This window comes from Aplidium turbinatum, chromosome 4, assembly GCF_918807975.1.
Source record: "Aplidium turbinatum chromosome 4, kaAplTurb1.1, whole genome shotgun sequence".
Taxonomy (NCBI): domain Eukaryota; kingdom Metazoa; phylum Chordata; class Ascidiacea; order Aplousobranchia; family Polyclinidae; genus Aplidium; species Aplidium turbinatum.
The window spans coordinates 14,272,097-14,283,417 of NC_137475.1; positions in this window are offsets into that span (position 1 = coordinate 14,272,097).

Here is an 11,321-nt window from a genome sequence, read left to right on the forward strand (position 1 = left end):
CTATAAGGACTACCTTCATCCGTTACGACAAAGTTTCAATCAATTTGTCGTAAACTGATTGAAACTTTGTCATAACGGATGAAGGTAGTCCTTATAGTAATTCTGAGGGTTTTTTTCTGAAGATTTGATTACGGTTATAATATTTAATATCTTTTCAGGAATTCAGGTTTAGAGGTTTTTTTGCAGATTAAACTACAGTTGTAATATTTAATACCTTCTCAGGAAGTACAGGTTTAGAGATTTTTGTTGGCAGATTAAATTACAGTTGTAATATTTAATATCTTTTCAGAATTATCGATTCTTTACAGTTTGCATGTTTTTTCAGACCTTCTGATGATCCGTTAGGTGAAACAATTTGTAAAGGCTTCAGATAGTAATAACTATATTTGATTTAATTCGCTCTGCTTTGCCTTTTTGCTTGGCATTGAGCACTTTTTGTAGTATTAATAGTTTTCATTGTTTTAAGCAAAACAGTTAAATATGCGACCAATTTTCAAGCAACAATTTTAAGAATGACGAGAATAGATTGCAATCTTCCAAACGCACGTAAGCAGCTACTGTGACGTAATAATCAATATGCATTGTGAAGCAATTCCAGCACCTGTTGGCTTTGGCTTACACCATATTTCGTAATTCAAGATTTAACGATGATGTAATGTTATGCTGCAGCTGCAATGTTTTACAGGTCTTGCAAACGATGGTGCAATCTGCTCATTTTTTAGAAATATTCCATTACGTAATTTGCTAAGATTCAGTAGACCTGAACGGTTTTATATGACGTTTGATTTGGTGAACAATTGTCTGGAACATAGCGGCCCCTAGTTATGACAGTCTAACATGGCATAACTAAAAAAGAATTTAAGGACAATCGTGAGCCAATGAATAAAAACACACGATACACAAATTGTTTCAATCACTCACGTTTAAGTTAATACGCAAATACAAAGGGCATGCAAAGAATGAACAACAATAAGAATAATACACGACAATACATGAAATTCGTACCATAAGTACACGCAAAAATGACGCTATATACAATTGTTGCGATAATAACCGACTGTTCTGGGCTCAGACAAGTGTCGACCACCGCAGACAAACCAGGTTCAAACCCTAACACTTAAGTGTTCTTTACGGGGGCGAGGCACGAAATATCCCTCAACACGTAGTCTACTTTCACTTTCCCTGTAGGTACTCTCATCATAGTTGCAAACGGCAACTTTAGCTCTACGAACCACAAGCTTCCCTTTCCTAATTTGTGGGACTACCTCATGCACCCTCTCAAGTTGATACTTCCCACGTTTACCAATGTCTTGGAGAGAACCCACCACTACAAGTTGACCAGGCTCCAAATTCTCGGCCATTTTTAACCATTTTTTCCGGCCTTGAAGCCCTGGCAAGTAAAAATCGTCCATTTACTCCAAAACTGCTGAGAAAGTGACAAATTGAACCGATAATCCCTTCTTAATTGGTCACGATCATGTGATTGCCCAATAGCACAGTATTGGTCTAAATATGGGGTCAACAGTGACTCAGTGAAACAGGGGTGATGACAGTAAAATCCCTAGGGTTGTCACTCAAAGGTACCAAAGGGCGTTCGTTCACGATCCGAACGGCACTGCCTGTGTACGTAAGCAGTTCAATGAAATTGGGCTTGCGTATTGAAATGTCCAAAATGTGAAAAAAGTAGCCTACTTAGTCATATCGGCCACGAAACCAAATCTACTAAGCCGAAATCTAGCCAAGAGATCTACCAGAGGGTTTAACAAGTCAGGACCCGAAAACATTACATCATTAACGCAAGTTCCTCGAAATTCAGACTTGCCATCGTAAACAATGCGCTTTTTTAATTGTGACGTCACAAAGTATGGTAAATACCACTCAAATCCCTTTACATTTTCTGCTTCACCAGCACGCTCAATATAACCATTAGATTTAAGATCTTTCATGGTGTCAGTAAGGAAATCACGAAGTTCAGGTTGTTTCAAAGCCTTCTTTCTTAAAGCAGCAGCTCTATCTGACGCCAACACAAAATTGTTAGATAAATCAATATCTTCCTTCAATGGTACAGGTATCTCAAATCGACCATCTTTCAATTCACTATTCGGTTCAACAAGTTCTCTAGCCAAAATGTCATTGCGAGACAATTCACAGGTTTCATTTTGCAACGTCAAATCCTGAATGACTTTGTTCAGGTCTGCTATTTCCATATCACGAGACTCAATTTTATGCTGAAAGCCAGAGATGACATCCGACTCTGAAGACGTCTGCACTCTGCACACATTAGCAACGCTTTCATCTAAGGGTGACTCACCAGCACAAGCCAACCAACCGAGAGGAGTGAGTAAAGCATGTGGTTTACTACGATTTTCACCAACACGCTCTTCTTTAGCCCACATCAAATAAGCGTTGTCGTTGCCAATCCGTACATCTACAGTACTACAATCATTGAAATGAAACATATTCACGTCATGAAAATGACGGAAACCACTTAAATCCTGCTTATGCGGTAAAGTTTTAACATCGTCAGCCCAAGCTGAGTTAACAACCGAGGTTATATCACAAAACAATTCATCCGTCTCTAACGACTTGATGTTGAGTTTAACAAGGTCAGCACAAGTAGGTTTCTGACCAGCCAGGGTATCCATTTTAAACGACGCTTTATCGTACGGTTTAAGGCCAATTTCGCACACCAAATCACTCGAAACAAATGTCAACTGCGAACCAGGATCATGCTGACAATACACCAACTTCGATTTGCCAGTCATTGGATTCAAAACGCGAGCAGCAGTAACACGGTTAAAGGCTGCTTTAACATTTCCAATCTTAACATTACGCACAGGAACTCTGGCACCAGAATTATCTTTGCCGATCGAATCCAGAGAATCACGTGACGTCACATAAAAATCATGCAGAAGAAAAAAGTGTTTCCTATCGTTGTTAGGCCCACATTGACGACAGTTGTTTGCATGATTATAATCCCTAACCATATGCTGGCGCAAACAATTCAAGCATTTTTCAGCTTTCACAATAACATCTCTCCAATCTTTAGGTGTCAAGCGCAAAAATTCTTTACAGTTAGACAAAAAATGATATTCAACTTGAACACGTGACGAACAATAAATAGGCCTACATGCCGGTATGTCTCTACGTCTGGCCACACCACCGCGCGGTGCGCCAACAACAGTCGAGTACTGCGAACTCCCTGACATCACATTATCATGGGGTTTTACTGACGTCTGCCAAACCGAACATGAAAGCAATTTTCCTTTGCCAAACTTATTAAAATGCTGCGACTCACCAGAATCGCCCATTAGCATAATGCTAAAATCAGTCAACTTACGCGTTTCCTCCCGTACTACAAAATCGAACAAACTCTGAAAAGTAGGCTCATTAGTGCTACCATACTGATCACCTAAAAAGTCAAGATAACGCTGCACAGCGTCAAACGGGAGTCGCTTAGCCAAATCCAAAACAAAACGTCCTTCCAATTTATCGCGCTGACCATAAGCTTGCGCGTAAAGCAAACACTGCGACAATTCATCTTTAAACTCTTTCAAATCACCAGAAGAGATCGAAGTCAATTTGCTACCATAGCGATACTTTCTAATTTCTGGTTCGGCGAAAAGACCTCTACGAACTCCAAAAGCACTTAAACCGAGGACAAGCGAGCTAACGACATTTCTATCCTGTCTTCCTCTGACAAGCCAGGAGTGTCAGAAACCAAATTAGCAATCGTTTGCGCAGCTGTTCTAACGCAAGCTGATTGTAACAAAGTCAAATGAGCCCCTTTAAAAGGCGAAGCTGCCATCAAAGCCGTAACACGATTTTCAAAAAAGATAAATGGCATATTATTACCATCGTAACCAATCAAGGCCGCCTTATCGAAAAACGTCCTACTATTTTGGTATTCAAAAAAGCAATCCTGTTGTTGAGAACTCGATTTAGCGTGAGAAGACAAGCTATATCCCTTAAAGGGCTGAGGGGGCTCAGTCACATGCACAGCCCGATCACGCTCTCCTCACACACGTTAAAATTCAGGAGACGCGACACGCCTCTCACAACCACCCAAATTACGTGTAGCCGGCGATCAGCAACTAGCGGCGCAGAAAACTGTGAAAGGGGCAAAACATTACTGCTAATGGCGGCCCCGTGACCTGTACGCTCTGGGGGAGGAGTTCGGCTAAAATTCGCTGGCCTTGGCTTTAGATCCTTCGGAAGATCCTTAGCTGCGGCCCCGAGACCTCCTGAAACAGCTTGAAAACATGTAGATTGTAGCCTACTGGTCCACTTACGGATTGAACAGGTGTCTGGAAAAGGTTATGTAAATTTAACCGCGATTGATGTTCACTTCTGGAATGGCTAGAAGAGCCCTTCTTAGAACTACGCCTGGAGCCCAACTCTGATCGATATTCAGCTAAAACTACCTCTTTACGTTGTTCAGCCCTCAACTGAGCGTCTTTGAGTGCGAACTCAGCAGCTCTCGCTTCGGCTCTCGCGGCGGCCTCAGCAGCTCTCGCTTCGGCCTCAGCTCTCGCGGCAGCCTCTGCTCGTACGGCCTCAGCTCGTATGGCCTCAGCTCTCGCCATGGCCTCAGCAGCTCTTGCTTCGGCCTCAGCTTGTATCTGGAGCTCCTCTCGTCTTAGCTGCAGGTTAATTTGTGCAACTATTCGTGACGAGCTCCTAGACATCCTAGTGCTTACATTTGAGGCGCTATCCTCAGGATGTATGTCAGCATCCAACATATCTGAGAACTCACTTACTTTTTGTTCGAAGTTATTTTTTAACGAGTTAAATTCGGGATCTACCCTACCACGAAGTTCTGCCAAAATTGCAGAGTTAAAAATTTTACTCAAAAGCGCATGGAAATGCCGTAATTCCTCTTCTAAAGTAGATAAGTTAGATCGAAAAATTAATATTTCCTGCTTATCACTCAAAGAACCTAGGGCTACAGAAAGTTTCCCAATTTGAGTCAAAATATCCCGTCTAAGATGCCGGGCCTCTCGAACTGACTTAGCCTCATCGTTACTGGGTCCCTCCCCAGAATGGCCTGCCCGACCGCAAAGAACATCATCAGGCTTAAACTCAGTCGAGTCGACGGCGGTCGAGTCCCTGTCGCCACCGAGTGTAGACATATTAAAATGTTGGAGCTAAATTTAACAATATTATTAAAAAAATTAAGTTACACAAACACACAAAATATTAAGTTATAAAAAACTTAACTGCAAAGACCATACCGGTAATGGTAAATATACAAAAAGAATTTAAATGCACAATACCGTAGTTGTAGGGGTAGCCTATAGCCTATATATGAAGTCCTAAAGTTCCACAAAACTTGCTTGGATTCGTCCACTTGAATCTTCAAGCACAGATCGATTGTCTTTAATCTTCTATCTTGCCAATGAATGTCAATGATGTTTTTCTTCAGAACCAACACAGAAACGTCTTTATTTTTTAGCTTGAAATTCTTCAGTACCAACTAAGAAGAAACATCTTTATTATTGTGCTTCTGTAGACTACCACCCAGCAACAAATCGTCTTTATTATTTTGCTTCTGTAGACTACCAACCAGCAACAAACCGTCTTTATTATTTCTGTGCTTTAAGTTCTTCTTGGCCTACCAACTAACAAGCCACGTCTTTATTATTTATGCTTTTGTAGACTACCAACCAGCAGCAAATCGTCTTTATGATTTCTTGTGCTTCTGCAGCCTACCAACCAACAACTTCGTCTTTTATTATTTATGGTCCCAACGGTAAACCATAATCTCTTCGTGGGAAAATTGTAACATAAGATTTCCGGATCCGTTCGTTTGTATGTAATGACCGAAAGAAACACTCTTCTGAAAACGTCTATTCAAGAATTGTATTTCTGTAAAAATAGCCACTGGCTGTCGAAATTGCGACGCAACACCGTACGCCACTAAAAACTTGTCCCTACGATACAAATTACTGAGATAAAAGACGGAAATTTCGTCCAGCTGGCAAGCACTAAGCAAAACAGTTAAATATGCGACCAACTTTCAAGCAACAATTTTAAGAATGACGAGAATAGATTGCAATCTTCCAAACGCACGTAAGCAGCTACTGTGACGTAATAATCAATATGCATTGTGAAGCAATTCCAGCACCTGTTGGCTTTGGCTTACACCATATTTCGTAATTCAAGATTTAACGATGATGTAATGTTATGCTGCAGCTGCAATGTTTTACAGGTCTTGCAAACGATGGTGCAATCTGCTCATTTTTTAGAAATATTCCATTACGTAATTTGCTAAGATTCAGTAGACCTGAACGGTTTTATATGACGTTTGATTTGGTGAACAATTGTCTGGAACAGAGAGCTAGTGTTGATTCTTTTCGTTCCAGGAAGGCTCTATTTGTGAAAGCTGGGACTTTACCAAAATACGGGTTTATTACAACACCGAAGCCTCGTCTCGAAGCATCTTGTGAAGTTGCTTACAACATTGCTAAACAAAAGAAAGCACCTATGACTGGAGAGACACTGATAAAACCGTGCGCCTTGGAAATGGCTGAGCTGGTTTGCGGCATAGAATAAAGAAACTTGAATGCGTGCCTTTGTCGAATGACACCATTAGATCCAGAATTACTGACATTTCGGCTAATATCCTGGAACAAGTAATAAAGAAAAAAAAAAGCTTTACCATTGTTGTACGTGTGTGCTACACTGCTAGTGTTTCGACCACCACTATGTTGATTAAGCGTAAAACCTAATTTCGACATTTGCAATGTGTTCCTTGCAAAGGGGTCCATAGCTTTTCAAAGAATGTTTTAGGGGTTCGTGATTCAACAAAGGTTAAGAAACACTGATTTAGAGTTGTGACGTAGCCTGTGTAGAGTGTAACCAGTGTAGGATAGATCATAGCAAAACCTCAAAAGTGTTGGATCCAATCATGCTGCTATTATATCGTCTCAATCAGACAAATCAAAACTTGAAAATATTTAGCGTCCTGTGGAATTTTTCACACCGTTTTATTGCTGGCGCTCCTGAAGATCGTTCTCAAGCGCCTTATAGGTGCTAAACAACAAGTGTAAATCTGCAATTGCTATAAACACTGCGATTTATTACGATAGCGGACTTCGTAATTGTAGGTAGCCTATGTCAGGAACAAGGTGGACAGGATTGCTCAGAGTCGAGTGTGGATCGAGACGCCTTCCCAGAGCAGCGAGGTATCATGCAACACAAAGAAATACAATCGTTGACGTAAAATGACAATATTGTATTTAACTTGTTGGCGTTGATGGTTAAAAACACAGCTACGTCCGATTAAATCAGTGACGAGAGAGGCCACAAAACTTCAGCTGAACCTATATGGGGAAGAAAACAGGGATAGGGGAACCACGTGGGCCTGGGCCCACCTACTTTATTTTCAGGGTGGGCCTGGCCCACCCACTTTTGAAAGCCAAATTTCTTTGAAAAGGTAGCGAAAACGGCAAATTAGAGAAAGAGTTCCAAAAAAAGCTCTTCACTCATTTGATACACACTAGTTTGATTACACAGGCCAACAAAAAATTTTGGGACAAAAGGTGAGAGTCACTTTAGAGCAGTGGTTCCCAACCTTTTTGTTGTCACGGACCCCTTTAGACAAATTATTAATTCTGCGGACCCCTACCTAAATTTTGCCTGAAACTCAATTAACATAGCCTACTATTGACTATTGCAAAGAAATTTATTTTCACACGCGTCAGTTCAATCACAGTACTATTGACTATTGTAATAATTATGCTACTGAACTACTGTAGCCTACGGTGTCATATTGCATTGCCGCTGTGACTCCTGCGGCAATTATCAGGTTAAACATTTGCTCAAATAAGAAAATGAATGAATTGTTCAAGAAATGTCAGCAGTATTTGAATATTAAGGTGACCCATGGCCACCTGGAGATGCGGCCTGATTTGTCACATTTTGCAAATTTTGATTACAGCTACTGCTAGTGTTTTACTGACATTTTTTGAGATGTTTTTACTTTTTCCGGTTTCCTAATGACATAAAACTTTTTTGTTGGCTTGGGGAAACAGTAGCAAATGAGAAAAAGTAAGTTGAAAAACGCAAAATCATACTGTTATTGAAAAATCAACAGTCCGACTAAAATCTTCGAAATCAAATTTTCTTTGTTTTTCAACATGTGAAAACCTATTGTGTCATCTGGGGAAAAGAATAAAGAAAGCGTAAAAATCTAATTTTTAGAAAAATTTATTTAAACGTTCGCCCAAAGTTAGAAAAACCTGAAAATTTCTGCAAAATGTGACAAATCAGACCGTATCTTTAGGTGGCCATGGGTGACCCAAAGTGCCATGCCGAAACTTTTTCAACGTAAGCAAATTTAATGAGATGTTTGCTGTTGCCTTTCCTGAACTAAACGACTGAACTACGGTTGAGTTTTTGACAATGTTACACGCCTGTCATCTTCAACGTCCACTGTCCAGGCGATTTCGATGTTGTTTTTATTGTAACAAGAGCTGGAAATCTTGCCTCGCAAAGTTTAAGTGGTTATGAATGGTAACAAAACAATAATCGCTTGCTTTGCCAAGAATGGGTAGGTTTGCAGTTGTGAGCACCAAATTCTTCCACAGTTTTTGAATGAAACTCAATGCGTAGGCTAATAATTCTTTTGATCTCAAATCAATTAGGTCATCTTTACTGAGATCGTCATCGCTAATGTTGTTCAAGGATTTCGAATCCATGTCCAAAAAGAAAAGGATTTCGAATTCATGTTTCAACTTCGTTCGGCATGTGTTCTAAATTAAAATAACGTTGAAATGAGATTTACAGGGTTTGAAATGTGCGCAAAATTTTTCTCTCATGGTGATCAGAAGAGTACATTCTCTTTGAGTTTCATCCATCAAGATAAGATCTTCTAACATTGGAAAGTTAGCGTAATTACCTGCTTGCTGCTTCCAATCTACGTTTCCAAACCGGCAAGTTAGCTAAAAACGCTTTCTGTTTTTCAGCTGCATCAATTATTGTCACACCTGGTCCTTGAATGCCACGATTAGCATTGTTAATATGACCGAAAATATCGGCTAAGTAGGCCATGCCGTATAACTTTTACTCTCGAAAAATTTTGAGAGGGACTTCCTTTTGCTTTCAAAAGAGTTGATACCTCATTTTTTAGCTGCTGCAGTCGTTTTAAAACTTCTCTAGATAACCAACGTACCTCAGAATGATACAAAAGCACTCCGTAATCTGACCCTACTTTTTGACAGAGCGCTTTAAAAGTACGGTCGTTTACAGCTCTGCTTTTGATAAAATTAACGACTTTCACGCAATTCGTCAGAATTTCTTTGAGACTTGCTAATAAAGTTTTTGCTGCTATACAAGGCGTACCTGTGCAAGAAGCAATGGGTAACAACCACGCGAGGAGCTTCGTTTTTTACTAAAGCAGCAAATCCGGATTTGTTCCCGAGCATAGCTGGTGCTCCATCCATGCATATAGAACAAAGTTTTTTTTCTCTAAAATTCATAAAGATAATCACGAACCCCCAAATGCTTTATCACGGACCCCCAAGGGGTCCGCGAACCCCAGGTTGGGAACCACTGCTTTAGAGTATTTCAGGGCCCCTGATTTCAAAAATGCACTTAGTTTTTTCGAATTTTCGAAACTACCAGAAATTGAATTTGGAATCAAGATTTCGTTCTTCCGTAACAAAGATAAAATTTCAAGCAGCTACTTTACTGAAGAACATAACTTTGTATTCTGTAATTACATAAATGGCCTTCGTACCTTGATGGGTGTTGCTCAGTATAGTAAGCCTACGCCCTACCATAATAAAAAATTGAACGAAGTTTTGTTTGTTCATCGATGGCTTTGTTTTGCTTATTCGTCTAGTTTGTTAAGCAAAACAATGTATGTATTTTGTTTGTACTTAGTAGCTTAGTTAGCAAGTCTGATATTGTTGAAGTCAACAAATATATTAAGGCAAAGCACAAGTTGTTTATTCTACATCTTGTATCCTAAGGCTTGCTTCACGTCGTATTTTGATTGTTACTAAGCCAGTAAACGTTAAATAGCCGTTTGTTTGGGTTGTAATCAACTTGATCGGTTCCAAATAGCGTTTATACAACTCAGAAATGTGCCTGGGATTACTTTCAGTTTTGTCTATGTAATAAACGACACGACGTTAAATCTATAGGGGCTCAAAATTGCAAAAAAATATTTTTGCGGTAGGCCATCTCAAACACTAGAGCCAATTCGAAAAAACAAGTGCATTTTCGGAATCAGGGCCCTCGAAATACCCTAAAATGACTCTCACATTCCGTGCCTTTTTTTTTTAATTTTTGTTTACCTGTGATGAAATCTCAATGCTCAATGATGAAATCTAATCATCAAACTTTTCTGTTGAGCCCACTATTGATGGGCAGCACATGTGGGCGTGGTTGCGTGTGATTGGTGGAGTAATCCATAAATCAATCTAATTGCTCTCTAATGTTAAAACAATGATATCATTACATATTATGCAGTGCATGCACGATTGCATGTAGGCCTGCTGTATAATGCTGCAGATTATTTCTCCCAGGTTGGCATTATAACTGTGTGTGTACTTTTGCCTTTTTATTTGTGTGTAAATCGCCATATTTTGTACAGCACCATAGAGCAATTTAACAATTTTGTAATTTGTTTGGCCAAATCGGGCCCAAAAACGGAAAATTTTCGCTGGTTGGCACAAAAGACAATCATGAAAACACAATGTATAAACGATTGGAAGTACAGTAGAACTCGGTTAATCCGGATTCGATTTGACCGGCGATTCCATCCGGATTAACCGATGACGGTTCTATCAAGCCTGACGTTACCTAGATAGAAGGGTATCGGTAAAAATCACCGAAATTGAACGCATTAGTGTGGTCATCTGCCAATTCCGAGACGCGCGATCACCACATTAGCGATAGAATTCTTTTGAAATGCAGTATGCATGTAAAACGAATGTATTTGTAGACTCTGCGTCTAACGCAAGAACACACTGGCAAAAGTTATATCTTAAGTTTAAGACATGCGTGTCGGAATAATCTGTAGTCACTCAAAACTTTTGAAAACAGTTACAGAAGACAAGTTTCTTTGGAAAACTTACAAAAAATCAAACAAAGTCTTCTATTGGAAAAACATCACCGACATACCGCCGAAAATTCCACCGACATCTTTTCAAGTTACAGTACGAGTTTGAGCATTTGCGCACGAATTTTGCGTTAGGAGGGATTACTGTTCATGAAAAGAAGAAATCCGCAATAATTTATTGCGTCACATTAACGGAACGATAGATAAGAAATTTCTCGCAATAAGCCACGTTACGTTTTAGCATAAAATG